Source organism: Narcine bancroftii, chromosome 1, assembly GCF_036971445.1.
Source record: "Narcine bancroftii isolate sNarBan1 chromosome 1, sNarBan1.hap1, whole genome shotgun sequence".
NCBI classification, from domain to species: domain Eukaryota; kingdom Metazoa; phylum Chordata; class Chondrichthyes; order Torpediniformes; family Narcinidae; genus Narcine; species Narcine bancroftii.
In genome coordinates, this window is record NC_091469.1 from 85,163,762 (window position 1) to 85,180,778 (window position 17,017).

Sequence of the window (17,017 nt, forward strand, 5' to 3'; positions counted from 1 at the left end):
GTTTCCAAATCAACTGTCTTACTTCTAGTATTCAATAGTGGCAACTCTGCAAGATAAATCATCCTCTCCATTTTCACTTTCAGCATCTAATGCCACCTGAAAATCTCAGATAAAAAGTTCAAAAGGCAGATTGTATCTCTTGTGTTCAAAGAAACAAATGTCCTCTTTTCCTTCTGCAACAGCAGAATGCCCTCCTTCTCCAATGCTTCTCCAATGCTCACTCAGGTCACACCATGGATTTCTCTAACTGCTTAGTTGCAAAACAAGAGATCTTTTTGCCCCAGATGTAGGAAGTAATACTATAAGGGCCTACCATCTACAACTGTCAAACTACAATGTAATCTTCAACAAAATCCAGTTCCCCAAAGCCAAATGAATGCTAACCTCTGCATCTGACAAACACCCCATCACTCAAGACTCAGGTGCAAATTAGATCCCCAAAGGACAAAACAGCAAACACAGACATCATTCCTGACATTTATGTGAACTGAATTTCTCAAAAGAAAGAAAACTATTCATTCACTGGCCAGTGTCCACGATGGAACCAAAGGAAGATGTTTATGGATGCTGCATTCATCTTAACCACTGGAATTCCAACCAGAAGGCACTGATGGGGCTTTCTCAGCAGTCTCATCAATGAGACATCTCCTCAATCAGCCAGAAGTGATGTTTGCCGCTGATTCCACAATGTCAAAATTTGAAGTAGCATAGCAATATTTAAACATAAAAGACGAATCATATTTCTGTCACACATTCCAAATGAAAACATCAACAATAGAGCACTTCACTACTCAATGATCAGTGCTTTAAAATCATCAGACTCTCCAATATTCGTCCACCTAGGATCACAACTGGTGAGAAACCCAACTGAGCCAGCTGCATGAATACCACGCATGTGGGTTAGACTGCAGTTGTCAGTCAGACCCTTGATATTGTGTGGCAAGTGACTTGTTACATGAGTCTCCAAAACACATGTCTCTTACAAGACAAAGAAAAAAAATCAGGAGTGCAATGGAACACAATTCATTTCCATGGATGAGTGAAACTCTCATGTCATTCAAGAAACTTGATATAACACGAAGGACACTGCAGCTTGGCATCTAATCCTCCATCCAAAAATTCCACTCTCTCTACCACAAAGACTGGCCAAGGCTTCCTCCCCCCCACCTCTCTCTCTCTCTCTCCTTTAAAATAGCACATACATGAAAATGCCATTGTGTTCAAGTTTCCTGCCAAATGAAACACCCTTGTGACGTAATTATAATCACAGTTCCTTCATCATCACTGGATGTAAATCCTAAAATTCCCTACTCAACAAGCACAGCAATTCATGACCTCATTGTTCTGGAATACCAGCACAACCATGAGCTGAATGGCCACTCTTTGTGAATGTTATGTGATTCTCCAAAGAGGTCCTTGCCAGTACACAATCAAATCTCATAACTGAAAAATAAAAGTAGCATCACTTGTGTCAATGCCACTCTCGGAAATAACAGTCCAATTTATGACCCATTACACAGCCAAGCCCCTTAACTCTGCAAACTACCACACCTAAAATAAAAATTCAATTACCTTCTGAAATTTTCCAAGGAATCCGATTACACCAGCTTTCTCAGCAGTGTGTTCCAGATCTTAACTGTCTGTCTCAATCACTCCATGGATATTTTGCCCATTAGATTAAAAGTGCAACTGTTGGTTTAAGGCAAATTTGCCACAGGATGCAACTTCTAGTTTAATCAAAACCTCAGATTTGAAGTCTCTTCTTAACCTACTTTTGAGGGATTTCTGCAGAATGCCTCATCAGACAGTTGCAGCATGGCACAGTGGCAGGTTAGACGGTGCTCAACACACAAATCAAAAGGCAGGCAGGCTGAAAGCGAGGGTGTCACTGATTCTCACAGGCAGCAAGCACAAGGAACCGATTACCTCAAACCCACATGAATGAAAGCAGACACTTGGCAGCAACACAGACCAGCTCTGTGGTTCCAATGAAAGCTGCTGCTCCAACAAAAAGTTCTTTCTGCAGCTCCTGGCTCAACAGCCAATTGCCTTGATGTGATCTGCCATGTGCTAGTACACAGCAATATCAATCATAGGCAACTAGGGTGTGAGAGAAACATACTAAAAACAGAGAAGGGGCAGGTAAAAGGGTAGATGTGACTAACAGAAGGAATGTGGGTGCAGGTCAGAACAAAATTGGCAGTGGCAAATGTAAGCAAACATAGAACAGCAAAGGAGGAGGACCAGGGCAAGTGGGGAAGAAGGGAAAGGGAGGAGGTGGTGAGTCAACCAGGAGCAGGACGGAAAGTATCACTTCCTCAACCATTGATATAATACACCATAAAAGAATTGCAATCATAACGAGAAATGCAAATATGACTAATTACCCAAAATAATCATTTCATAAGGTTTGAGTCAACCACCACAGGAGATTTATCAGATGTCAGCAAACTGATATCGAGCTACAGTGTAAATTATTAGAACAAGTTACCCAAAACCCAGTCATGGAGGGAGAGATGTAATCAACACCACTCTGAGCATCTGCTTGAGGAGGGCAGAGGTTTCAGGATTGCTTTCGATAGGTCTGGACCTAACAAAACAATTGGATGCCTAATTGACGAACCAAAGGGGAAGCTGAAGAGATCATAAAAATATTTGTAAAATTTAAGATATTGCTAGATCAAAGCCAAGCAAGTCAGTGAGCAAAGTAGGAAGATGCACATTAGGGCACAGGTAGAGTTTGACTAAATACAGACTGGGAGACTTGACAGGAATGAATTGGTAATAATAGTTGGTCATAACAGTTCGATGCAAAAATGGAAATTAACACAGGTGGACATCTTGCAAAACAAAAATAAACACAAAGGCTAAAGGTATGGACAGAACCCCTTTGTAGCTCTGATGACCTGTATCTGGTTCACAGTTAGAATCATTCAGATCGCTTTAGTTTAAAATCGCTGAGCTGGAAGATTCCAATGAATGTCAACAGCCTGGACTAATCATAATCCGTGTCTGAAACTGGATAAAAATAGCACAATCACTTATAGCTGCTTATGAGGGACTGCTCAGATTTTTCAAGAGGGATTTCCTGTGTATGCGTCTAGTAGGACATTGAAGGTCTCCCACAGGATGCATATTCTTTATTAATGTAACCTCAATGATGCAGTCTTTCACCAACATCAGAGAAATAGCCTTGTCTGACTCCAAGGGTTAAGGGGAGGGGGGGTGCGAAAGAAAGGTTAAACAACACATCTTTCAGCTTCAGTTGAAGCACTCTCTAGAATGAGACCCACACACAGCAGCAATGAGAATTATCCAGATCAAAACCACTCTTCCCACAAGATGCAACTCTCGTTCCCGACCTCGCCTTGCTGGTTTGATTTACGATCATTGCCTGAAATTCTGTGTACCCCCAAAATACATACTTTTATAAGAGAGACCCGGGTGCTGCGCTAATCCTATCTGAAACATTTCGGTCACTCAATGCCTCCTTCCATTGAACACATAATAATTGCGCCCGTTACGGGAGTCTTCATTGCCCTTCGAACTCGTTCCAGAGCTCAACTATCCACCGGATGAACAAGTTGCTCGGACTCCCTATCGGGCTCCAAATGCTTCCCGGTTAACCCCGGGATCAGTTCCGTGGCCTGCGGACGCGGCGACCGTCTGTCCGCGGGCTCTCGTGCCCAGGTGGAGCCCAGGCGGGGGCCGACCGCCACGTCAGAACTCCGCACTCACCATCGATCAGCGAGTTCGTGCTCCATGTCGAGCCGGGCTCTTCACCATTCCGGCAAGCGCAGCAGGCCAAAGCCACACGGCCAACTACTCCGAGGCCTCGCCTCGCTCCGTCAGTCAGTCAGTCAGTGCCCTCGGCACTAGCTCCACCCCACCGCAGCCCCGCCCGCGGGCAAACCGCGGCCGCCACGCATGCGCTTCCCTGCTCCCAGCCTCCGGGCAAACATCGACTTTACGCATGCACGTCCCTGGTCCAAGCCCCGCCCCTCCATGCCCCTTGGCCCCGCCCCTCCGCATCTCTCCTCCCTTTCACCCCTCAAATCCAGTGCCTCATCAACCACTGAGCTTTTACACACTGCTCTCATACTTCTCAGGCTATTCAACCAGGCAGATTCAGCTCCCTCTAAGGTCACCCTGATCTAATGCAGTGGTCATTCTTCACTTTATGGTTTCTATCACCATGATATAATGTGGTCTCTAGCAGCGAATCCAGCAAAAAGAGACAAATGTGATACCTGAATGATCATCACAGCATTAACCTTGCTCCTCAACCTTCTCTTTCATCTGGACATCTTCCATTAATTTTGACACCCAGTTTCTGTTAATGCCCCCCCCTTTCCCCATCTTCTTTCCTCTCATTCATTCTCTCTCTCTCTTCTCCCTCCCCACCCCTACTTTTCCTTGTCTCCTTTCACAGAGCCAAAATCAATGCTCACCTTTCCTCTTATCAAATCCAATTTACACTTTTTGTCTATTGGTCTGGACTTTTCCCCCCTCCCATTCTTCCCCCTTTCACTCCCTGGTCTTTATTCAGGCACCTACCTGCTTATATTTTGAAGAAAGGCTCAGGACTGAAACATCAGTAATATATCTTTACCTCCTATGGATGCCGCAAGACCAGCTGAGTTCCTCCAGCAGTTGTGTGTTTTTCCTCAATATCCCTACCCAACCTTCTGTTGCTCCACTAGATTACTAGTCTTGATCTTAATGATCAGGAACATTCAGGGGGAAGAAATCAGATCTCCCACAGGATTTGATCATTTACAGAGCAACTGTTCTGTCTGTTCCACTTCACCTTCTCTTTAGATATGAAATGCATATACCCTGCTTGGACCCAGATCCTAATCCCTCAATTATCTGAAAATTTTAACCATTTGATGCTGTGATTATATTTTTACAATGGTTGCATCACATTCCTTGTCTGAGGGAAGGTCTGGTTGTTGAAATGCCAGGGTGGAATGTGACCAGTCAGGATCACATGATGAGACACCTGTGTGATGACTCATCTTCCATTGTCAAACTGTCACATAGGCTGTAACCATGTCTGAAAGCACTTCTTGAAAAATGTATTACAACATCATCTGGCAGTTTGAGAGTTGTGTGTGTAAAATTTGAAAAGTACTGTAACTTTGAGCTCTGTCCTGTGACCACATTTGTTCTCAGCATACAGCGAAGTTTTGAGATTTGGTTGGGGAGCAAAAATCTCAACATCTGTCAATCATATAAAAACAAATGCCTTGGAAAATGCTGTAAGAGGGAGTAGGAAGTTATAACCAAGTTATGAGATGGATGACTAGATTCAAGAACACATTCTATTTATTGGATGTTTCTAAAGCTACAGTTAATATACGAAGGCTGAAATGTCACAAATTACATAACCAAACCTGCACTTAGAATTCAAAATGACAAGGATATCTCTAACCATTATGAAAGGTGTGGCCATTGATAGCAGGTTACCACTGATCCACTGAATTATTGTATGCTCAATCAGATTTAAGAATTAAAGGACATTTGATACTTCTTTGTAAAAAGATACATTTTGCCTCTTCCTGGATCAGGGCAGAGCAGGTTTCAAGGTACTCTGCCATAAAATACACTGGACAACAATTTTTTTTCCCCCAAAAAGGTTTGCTTCCTGGAAAAAAAAATGGGAATTATGATAGGCAACTTCAAACTGAAATCAAGAGATTTACTGCATCATGTAGAAAGTTGGAGAAACATTAAATTAACTTTTATTGAATTTAGCATGTTTAATCACATAATGATGCTGAGCCAAGCTCTCAAGTTGACTGCACATATTCCTTAACAAATGTGAGGAGCCCAGGGTATGACTTGGTCACCAATTTTACCAGCTCATAGGCTTTCTTATTAAGTGCAGTCATGCTGTGTCTTAGAGCCTAAGTGTATACTCGCCACAAATGTAAGAGTGCATCACAGCTGTTGAGACGTTGATGAGAGATTTCTGCTGTATTGAATCTTCCTGAAGACAATAAACGTAATTGTTAAGTACAATCACTATATTATTGCCTGAAGAATGCATGCATCAACATGCATTCAACCTATACATGCTATTCAACACAGCAACTACATAAAAGGTGCTTTTATAGCCTGTCCGCATCTATCCTCACTAAGCATGCCGAAGTCTAAGACAACTTTTGCATAGCACCTGAACTGAGTGCATTTTCAGGCATTCTTGGACTGACCAAAACAACTTGCTTTATAAGCAATATACTCATAGATTTAAAATATGACAGAAAATCACAAAAAAATAAGTTATCTAAAAACAATGGTACATGATACAAACAAATATTAAGAGCATATTCATGATCAGCAGCACAAAATCCATAAAATACACCCTAAAGTGCTCAGAAAGCAAAATCTTCAGTGTCCAGTGATATTTCTTCTTTAGAAATAAACCAAGTCTCAGCAAATACCGTGATTGAAGTAAAACCACAATGAACAAATTTGTTCACACTTTGAGCCCTTATATCTTGATACCTTGATGAAGTGCTGAAACCCAAAACATTGGTTATGTATCTTTATCTTTCCTTTACACTGTTCGACCTGCTGAGTTTCTCCATCATTTTTTTAAAACTTTTATTAGTTCTATACATTGATTGGGCAGTTACAGCCTAGTTTGTTTATTTATATACATCGTGGCATGTTAAAGTCCCCAATTTCTGGGCATTCTGTACTAACAAGAGCAAGTTCGCACCATCTGAAATGAAAGCCAGAAGCAGCTGGTCTATAAAACACAAAAAAACAAAGCCCTAGATCTCTTGGAAGGGCGTTTTGAATTGTAATTATTCTGTGTACAACTCCAATGATACTGGAAATACTCAGCAAATAAAGCACAATCCATGGTCACAGTGCATTTCTCTACACACATGACACCATCTGCACTCCAATCATCTTATTCCCAGCCTCGTGTGCTATTCAAATGAAGCTCAGAGAATGATACCTCATCCCTAAATTAGGAATTTGACTTTGGATTCACTAATTTCAGATGGTGATTCTCCTCCTCTGATTTCTACCTCCTCTGTGGCCTATTAAAAGAAATGCTTTATAACTGTTTTGAGTAGTGAATTGCAAACAAAAAAAATGCAGGCAATACTTGGCGCTTCAGACAGTATCTATGGAAGCTAGAACTAGACTTAATATTTAAAGTGAATGGCTTCTCATCAAAAACTGAATGAATAAACAGGTTTTAAGATGTACAGAAAAATGGGAATGGAGGACAGAACCATTTATTTTCTTTTATAGTGGAAGGCAGGGAAGATTAAACAATGAAAAGGGCAACAGTATGATAAGTAAAAATGAAGAGATGAAAATGTTGAACAAAATCCTGAAATCCTGTGGTAGGAATGCTGAAAATCTGGAACAAGTGATTGATCACCACTCTGATTGATGAGTACAAAAGGTTCTATCACAAGGCTGGAGAAACTCAGCAGGTCAAACAGTGTACTTTATACAGTGTAGCATAGTGTTTTTACTTCAATCACAGTGTCTGCAGACTTTTAATACACAAGGTTCAAAACTGGTCAAAAGTTGAGGTGTTGTTCCTTGAACTTACTTTGAATTTCACTAGAGCGATGTCGGAAGTCAAAGACAGAGGTCAGAGCAGAAGTGAGATGAAGAATTAATTTCTCATGACCGAGGGTTGTCACTCCGCATTCAGTCCATCATTTATAGGGCAGAACATTCCCAACAGTTCTATTCCCCTACCTGATTTGAGCTTCTACTGCATGTCACTTTAATTCGACACCCTGTACTGACTAGTTCAATAAACAGAAGGAACAGTACTTAATCTTCCAACAGTGAATTAAAAAATTCAACAACATCTATCATTCAATTTTTTTCCCCCATTCTTTTTAAGGTAATTTCAAATTTCATTTGTCTTCTGTTTATACATCCCTCCAGACGTCCTTTACCTTTCAGCTGCCACGACCACCACTTGCATCACATAATCTCTCCTCATCTCCATCCTATCAAACTTTGCCTTTGGTTCTCTCTGCCCTGCCCATGTAATTTTGCAACTAAAAACTTGTTTCACTTCCAACTTCTCCCAGTTCTACTGAAAGGTCATTGACCTGAAACATCAAATCATTTTTTCTCTTCACAGATGGGCCAAAAACTACATCGCCTCTTTATGGGTCACAAGGCCTCCCTTATCCATTTTTCCAGTACACCGATGATTACGTCAATGTCACTTCCTCCTTTTACCACTGCTAATTTCTACCTGATCACATCTTTCCATCTCTCACTTTTTCTTCCTTGATTTCGCTCCCTTCATTTCAGAGGATAGCTTACCGACCAGTTTCCATCAAAAGACCCTTAACTCCACAGCTGCACTATCCCCAGTCCTGCAACTCCATTCAATTCTCCCAGTCCTTCCAGTATTCCTTTGGTGATTTCAAATAAGCCTCCTGCATTTTCAGTTCTATGCTTGCACTTCAGTCCTTTTTAGAACAATAAACATAGAACATTTCAGCACAGTACAGGCCCTTTCGCCCTCTATGTTGTGCTGACCTATATATTCCTTAAAAAAATACTAAGCCATCCCTACCCCATAACCTTATTTTTCTTCCATCCATGTACCTGTCTTTCTTCTTTGGGTTGGCTTCGCGGACGAAGATTTATGGTGGGGTAATGTCCATGTCAGCTGCAGGCTCGTTTGTGGCTGACAAGTCCGATGCGGGACAGGCAAACATGGTTGCAGCGGTTGCAAGGGAAAATTGGTTGGTTGGGGATGGGTTTTTCCTCCTTTGTCTTTTGACAGTGAGGTGGGCTCTGCGGTCTTCTTCAAAGGAGGTTGCTTCCCGCCGAACTGTGAGGCGTCAAGATGCACGGTTTGAGGCGATATCAGCCCACTGGCGGTGGTCAATGTGGCAAGCACCAAGAGATTTCTTTAGGCAGTCCTTGTACCTCTTCTTTGGTGCACCTCTGTCTCGGTGGCCAGTGGTGAGCTCACCATATAACACAATCTTGGGAAGGCAATGGTCCTCCATTCTGGAGACGTGACCTACCCAATGCAGTCTGATCTTCAGCAGCGTGGATTCGATGCTGTCGGCCTCTGCCATCTCGAGTACTTCGATGTTGGAGATGAAGTCCTCCAATGAATGTTGAGGATGGAGCGGAGACAATGCTGGTGGAAGCATTCTAGGAGCTGTCTAAGAGCCTCTTAAATGCCCCTAATGTTTCAACTTCCACTACCATCCCTGCCAAGGCATTCCAGGCACCCACAAGTCTCTGTGTTTAAAAAAAAAACTTACCCCTGTTGCCTCTCCTAAGCTTCCCTCCCTTCACTTTGTACACATATCCTCTGGTGTTTCCCATTCCATTTTTGTCATTTGATTTCTCCTGTTTTGCAACCGATCAAATACCTTCTAATGTGTGAGTACGGATAGATGATTGGTTAATCAATAGAAAGCAGAGAGTTTGGATACAGGGCTGTTTTTTTTTTCTGGATGGCAATCAGTGGTGAGTGGAATGCTGCAAGAATCAGTGCTGGGCCCACAAGTGTTCATGACATTAATAATCTGGAAGAATGCACAGAGTTTAATGTATCTAAGTTTGCTGATGTCATTAAATTGAATGGCAAAGAAAATAGTGCAGAGGAAACAGAATCTGCAAGTGAGTGGGCAAGAGTCTGGCAGATGGAGTGCAATGTTGGTAAAGAGGTTATCCACTTTGGAAGGAAAAATGGAAGATTAGATTATTATTTAAATGGTGAGTGATTGCAGCATGCTGCTGTGCAGAAGGACATGGGAGTGCTTGTGCATGAATCACAAAAGATTGGTTTGCAGATGCAGCAGGCTATCAAGAAGGCAAATGGAATGTTGGCCTTCACTACTAGAGGGATCGACTTTTAGAGCAGGGAGGTTATAGTGCATCTGTACACCAAGGTACTGGTGAGGCTGCATCTGAAGTGCTGTGTGCAGTTCTGGTCTCCCTACTTGAGGAAGGATATACTGTCTTTGGAGGCAGTGCAGGGGAGGTTCACCAGGTTGATTCCAGAGATGAGTGGGTTAGTCTATAAGGAGAGATTGGACTGTATTTGCTGGAGAAGAATGAGAGGGGATCTTGTAAAAACATAAAATTATGAAAGGCATAGACATGGTGGAGGTAGACAAGTTGTTCCCATTGGTGGGGGAAATTAGAATTAGGGGACATACCCTCAAGATTCAAGAGTAGTAGATTTTGGATGAAGGAGGAGGAACTGCTTTTCCAGAGAATAGGGAGTCTATGGAATTCTCTACCTATGGAAGCAGTGGAAGCAACCTCAGTAAATATATTTAAGACAAAGTTGGATAGATTTATACATAGTAGGTGAATTAAAGGATATGGGGCAAAGGCGAGTAGGTGGAGATGAGCCTATCATCAGATCAGCCATGATCTCATTGAATGGTGGAGCAGGCTCAATGGGTCATTTGGCCTAATCCTGCTCCGATTTCTTATGCTCTTACATTCTTATATTCTTCTGTTATTTTCTTTTTTCGATCTTACTCTGCTTCTTAAAACTAGGTTCTCTCGAAAAGTCCCTGGAACATCAACTCCACTCCTTTACACAGATGCTGACTATTTTCAGCACCTTTGCCAATTTAATGTTTCCTGTCCTTAATTAGCAACATCCCTTCTGAGATTGTGTACTTTTTCCTTCCACTGTAGTCACAGACTTTCTCTTTCATTCTTTCCTTCCTCCTCCTCATCATCATTATCCTAAACTTTCTCCTGCTCTAATGAAAGTTCACTGACCTGAAAGGTTAAACTATTTTCTATGAATGCAGTCTAACAAGAATTTCAAGCATTATCTAGTTTATTTCAGATTTTCAGCATCCATAGTACAGTAAACTCTCCATTAACCAGAATTCAAACAACCAACAGCCTCAAGCAATCGGCAAAAAAAGAAAAATAAATAGCTAATAAATACGGTACCCCCTAGCAGTTAGTTCACCAATCCTACAAACAAATGGAAAAATAACCAGTCTCTACCAATTCCCATAAAAGCCTGAAACTGGGGAGGGGGCTTTAACCATATTATTTTTTCCCTACCTTCACCCTCAATTTGACAAGGATTATCCAGTCACCCTTTAATGTGGTGAGAAACCAAAGAGTTCCTTCCATGCTAGAACCAATATTTCACTCATCAATGGTTAGCTTGCATTTTTCCAGAACCAAGTAGTTCCAGACTTCCATCATAAGTCTAAGATGGATATTGTCATAAGAAACAAATGCATGAAAATCCAAGAAAGTAGACTTGCTGTCAACTCAGCATAATGCCAAAGATTCCTGGAGTAAATAAGATCATTGAGAATCTGTGTCACATCTGACACACCTGGTTGTGTTGCCCAAGGTCAATCAGAAAAGCCCAAGGACATCACCTAAAGACAATATACTTGATCCAATCATGCTCAACCTTCTTTCCATTGCAGAGAAAAGAAATGTTCAATAATAATTCTCCAGTGCTAACACCACTCCATCGAAAATCCAAGCACAATCACAAAAATAAATGATTTAATCATGAATAATTGCTGGTTCTAGATCCCATTCTCCAGTCTACTTTGGTTTCTTCACAAGTCACTACATTTCAAAAATACAGGCAGACGCTGCAAGAGGAAAGGAGCTTGCATTCTTATAAAATATTGCAAATCACAATTTTCCTCAATGGAAAGTTGTGTCATTTGAGAAGCATAAAGAAACACAATTTTTTTTTAATGCATAATACAGGTCAAGTACCCCTTTTCCAAAAGGCATGGGACCAGAAGTGTTTCAGATTTTGGACCATTTTTTAAAAATGCATTCATTCACTCAGACTTAAAGATACTTGCATTCACATTAGGACTTTATTCATTGAAATGTAGACAGATGAGAGGGGATTTGATAGAGGTGTTTAAAATTATGAAGGGAATAGATAGACTAGACACAAGACTTTTTCGCCTGAGAGCAGGGGAGGTTGAAACAAGAGGACACAAGTTGAAGGTAAGGAGGCAAAATTTTAGGAGAAACATTAGAGGATGCTTCTTCATTCAGAGAGTGGTGTCTGAATGGAATAATGAAATAGTTTTTTTTGAATACTGAAATTGTTGAGGCAGAATCAATTCTTTCATTTAAGAGGAGACTGGATATATACATGGATAGGAGGGGGTTGGAGAGTTATGGGCGGAGAATAGGCGGGGGAATCTAGAGGAGTTGTTGGATTGAACCAGCGTGGACTAGAGAGGGCCGAGATGGCCTGTTTCCATGCCATAAACTGTTATATGGTTATATAAATATTTACATATGCGCAAATTAACTGAAATAGACACATTTTGAAATATCTACACTCAATAATGCACTACTTATGACCAATATGTCCTGTTTTCCGATCAAGATTTCTGAACACTATTACATATTACATTTAACCTTATGGGATCATAGGCGGAAAAAGTTTCAGATTTTGGATCATTTCGGATATCGGGTATTCAGATAAGGGGTACTTAACATGTATTGACAAATTTACCTTATCCCTACAAAAATTCTATAAGAGCATTTTTTTTTATTTCTGAATCTCAAAATTTTCATAAGTGTTGTGTGAGTTCTGTAAATGCAAATATTCATTAGCCAAATGTGTATAACGTGGGCATCGCCTGAACTAAAAATAGTGGTAAAAGCACAATGGACGCTTCAAGTCATGGAAGGTGCAATAACATGGAAAATTGTTTATTTTACTTCATACCCAGTAATGAAGTATTTCATGCAAACCAATATGTCCTGGAAAATATCGGTGTTTTGTCCATTCCAAGATTAACCATTGAAGATGCGTTACTGCACAGTCTAAGAACTTTGTCTGCCACGATAGCATAATGGGTGGCACAGTTAGTATAGTGGTTAGGGCAACGCCTTTACAGCACCATCAATCGGGACAGAATCCCAATTCAAATCTCGTGCTGTCTGTAAGGAGTTTGTATGTTCTCCTTGTGTCTGCATGGGCTAATAGGGTATAAATTGGGCACACAGACTTGTGGGCTGAAATGGCCTGTTACCGTGCTCTGTGTCTACTGAAATTCTCCAAAATATCCACTTTATCAGAAAGCTTTTCATTTACTGTAATTAAACCAGTAGCTGTATTTTCCACATTGGACACCCTGTCTTCAGCATGCTGTACATCATCCTGCACTCTAGTAATTTTCTCCTTTTTTCTAATTTCTTCTTTTTATTCACAACTTCCAGTACCTTATCAGTTTCTTTTATCTCTTTAATTTCAACCTTAACCTCCTTTAATTCTTCTCTCATTTACCCCTTCATTCCTTTAATCTGTTTATCATTTCAGATAACTCCTCTGCCTTGATCTGAGGATTAAATTTAATTTCTTGCATTACCTCCTCTTCTTCTCCTTCCTCTTCTTCAACTGATGAACCTCCTCCTGACCCCAATTCTTCCTCCTCCAGTGCCGATGTCAAGGTCCCCAACTTTTCTGTAAGGGGTTGTTGCATTCCCAGTCATGCTTTGAGCTTCTTTCTACCGTGCTAGCGCAACTTCTTGCTCATGCGTGATTCACTTGCAGGTTCCCCATCGATGCTATCTCTCCACATGAGCGGCAGAGAGGCACCACCAGAAGTACCCTCTGAGAGCTCACCACATCGGGAGTCCAGTGCCCTGCTTCATCGTCAAGGTAGGCTTCGATTCTTTTTCTTTCTTATCTTCCTGTTGGGTTCCAAAGGCCATTGCTACTTTTGGAGACATCATGAAAGTAAGGTAGGAGGATTTAAATACACTAAAAATGTTTATAAACTTTAAACAATGCTTGTTTAAAACATTTTTAACTAATTTCCCAAGGGAGTCAGGAGCCTGTGTGTCGATCCTACGGCATCACGTGATGTCCCCTGGCAACCATTTCAATTCTCTTCCCATTCCCTTACTGACATGTCTGTTCCTGGTCTCATGCACAGCCAGACTGAGACCACTCACAAATTGGAGGAACAAAAACCTCATCTTCGGACTGGGCACCCTCCAACGGATGGCATTAATATCAACTTCTCTGCCTTTTGTTAAACCACCCCCCCCCCCCCAATCTTCCTCTAGCTCGGCTTGGACTCTCCTTTCGCACAAACATGATAAATTCTTACCTTGTCCCTGATCATATCCAATTAACACCTTTTGCTGGTCTGGATTCCTCCCCAGCCAGCATTGTCTGAATTCTGAGACTTTCTGAGATTTCCTGCTTCTGACTTATTCTGCTTATACCTTGAAGGCTCGTGCCTGAAACTTCGGCAATATATCTTTGTCTCCTAAGGACGCTGAAAAGACCGAATGAGATTCTCCAGCATTTCGATGCGTTTTACTACAATCACAATGTCCACAGACTTTCGTGTTTTATTCAGCCAAAGAAAAAAATGCAGATCCAATTTTAAGTGATCATAAGACATAGGAACAGAAATAAGTAATTCAGCCCATCGAGTCTGTCCCACCATTTAATCATGAGCTGATCCATTTTCCCACTCAGCCTCACTGCCCAGCCTTCTCCCCATAACCTTTAATGCCCTGGCTAATCAAGAACCCTTCCCTGGCTAATCAAGAACCTATCAATTTCTGCCTTAAATACACCCATTGACCTGGCCTCCACAACAGCATGTGGCAACACATTCCACAGATTTACTACCCCCTGGCTAAAGAAATTGCTGAATATCTCTGTTCTAAGTGAACGCCATTCAATCCTAAAATCTCTTCCTGGACTCTTCTTTCTACCTTGGGAAACAACCTTTCTACATCTACTCTGTGTATGCCTTTCAACATTCAAAATATTTCAATGAGATCCCCTCATTCTCCTAAATTCCAATGAAATCCCCCTCATTCTCCTAAATTCCAACAAATGCAGGCCAAGAGCTGTCACACGCTCCTCATATGTTAACCCTTTAATTCCCAAAATCATTCTTGTGAAACTCCTCTGAACCCTCTCCAACAGGAGCATATCCTTTCTTAAATAAGGAACTCAAAAATGTTCACAATAGTGAGGTCTCACCAGTGCCTTATAAAGCCTTAACATCACATCCATGCTCTCATACAGTATTCTATTTCATTTCCCTTCTTCACCACTGACTCAACATGCAAGTTTATTTACCTTCAGACAATCCTGCAAGAGGATTCCCTTTACATCTGAGTATTTTCAATTTTCTCTCCATTTTAAAAAAAAGTCGGCCTGCTTATTTTTTTTTCCACTATAGTGCATAATCTTACACTTTCCGACTCTGGATTTCATTCCCCTAATCTGTCTTAAGTGTTTCCGTATTTAATATGCCATTTCTCTTCCCATACTCCTAATCTATGTCCTTCTGCAGCCTCCCTGTTTCTTCAACACCGATTGCTCTTCAAACTAACTTTGTATTATCTGCAAACTTGGCCACAAAGCCATTCATTCCATGTCTAAATCATCAATATACAACATAAAAAGCGGTCTTCAACATCGAACCTGTGAAGCCCCTCTAGCAACAGAATATAAATCAATCCCCTTACCACTCAGAGCATCAAGAGCTCCATCATCTACTTCTCAAAATAGTGACCATTAACCAGAAGCACAATGGCCTAATATATACGATCTTCAAGGTGAACTGCAACAACTAATTTTAACCTAACCTCCCTCCCTAGTAAATCACCATGAATGACAAGGATAGCAATGCTCTGGCATCATCCAATTATCACAACTTGGGGAACATACACACTCTGTTCCATTCTCAATGCGGAGTCAAAATTGTGTAATCTCCTCCCTTCCAACATTGGGAAACAGCTTGGATGCGAGAACTCCAGGCCCAGACAAGAGGACCCCTGATCATCCCCATCTCAAGGAAACCAAGGATGGATAGGAAGTGCTTACAGCTGAGGGAAGAATAAAAAGAGCTGACCAAATTAACAGAGCGTCATCAAATGTGAAGGAAGGAAAGAAAAAATGAGAGAAAGTCTGCAGATAAAGCAGCTACACAGATGGAATGACTAGAGACCAAGCAGCAGTTGTGAAACAGAACTCAACAGCAAAGGGTGAAGGTTGTACAGTAAAACCCTGATATCCAGAATACAAGCAACCAACAAAAAAAATGAGGAAAATAATTTTTTTAAAAATTAAAATAAATAAGAATAAAATAGGAGGTCAAAATAAAATGGGTGTTTAAAATTGTAACGTAAACCTTTGGTGAAGATGAGTGCAAATATTCAGCCAGCAGAATGCCTTGGTCTTGATTTATTTATAGTCTTTTTCTTTCTTTCTTTGGCTTGGCTTCGCGGACGAAGATTTATGGAGGGGTATGTCCACGTCTGCTGCAGGCTCATTAGTGGCTGACAAGTCCGACGCGGGACAGGCAGGCACGGTTGCAGCGGTTGCAGGGGAAAATTGGTTGGGTGTTGGGTTTTTCCTCCTTTGTCTTTTTTAATTTGTCTTGATAGTAGTGGTTTGAATAAAACTGTGTTTGAATAAAATGGCATCGCCCATGATGAAGAGCAGGTTGATGCCACTCGCCTTTGGGATGACTCTCTTAAAGAATCTCCTTATCCTTGCTTAGTAAGAGTCACCCCGGTCAGATGTTTCATCTGTAATCTTCAGGGAGGGGTGGGGGGGGTTAATTATCTATATATGGTTCTTTTTTTGGGCAGCTCCATGAAGGGGGCGGAATCTGCAGATGCTGTGGCAGTTAAATGTTTTAAAAGAATGTTACTGAAAATAAAGTAAATGCTTTGTTTATATATTCATGCAAGTGAAGTTTGTTCAGTGTAAGTACAGTATAGTCTTTTAAACTGTTTATTTTTAATGCAGATGTATCATTGTAAAAGTCTCAACCAACTGTAAAATATACTTATCCAGCATCTACCAATTCCCATAGGTGCAGGATACGAAGGGTTATATTGTAGAAATGTAAATGTATAAAGATCAAACAGGGACAAAGGAATGAGAAGAGTGGGAACAAAGAGAAAGAGTTTTTTAAAAAAATGGCAGTGAGCCAGTTTGCTGCAGTATGCCCAATAGTGGAGGTGTCATGGT

The 17,017-nt window shown here is 41.1% G+C and overlaps 1 protein-coding gene across 10 annotated transcripts in view; it reads right to left on the minus strand.

Annotated features, from left to right (window-relative positions):
* LOC138760765 (retinoic acid receptor RXR-alpha-A) overlaps positions 1 to 17,017 on the minus strand; it is a 128,022-nt gene that overhangs the window by 94,464 nt on the left and 16,541 nt on the right. For 3 of the 10 annotated variants that reach the window (XM_069931887.1, XM_069931868.1, XM_069931877.1), the window contains exon 1: positions 3,739 to 3,882. The exons of the other annotated variants lie outside the window; for them this stretch is intronic. The gene's annotated coding sequence lies outside the window, so the exon portion shown is untranslated. Of the gene's footprint in view, positions 1 to 3,738; positions 3,883 to 17,017 lie in introns of those variants that run through there. 10 annotated transcript variants of the gene reach the window in all.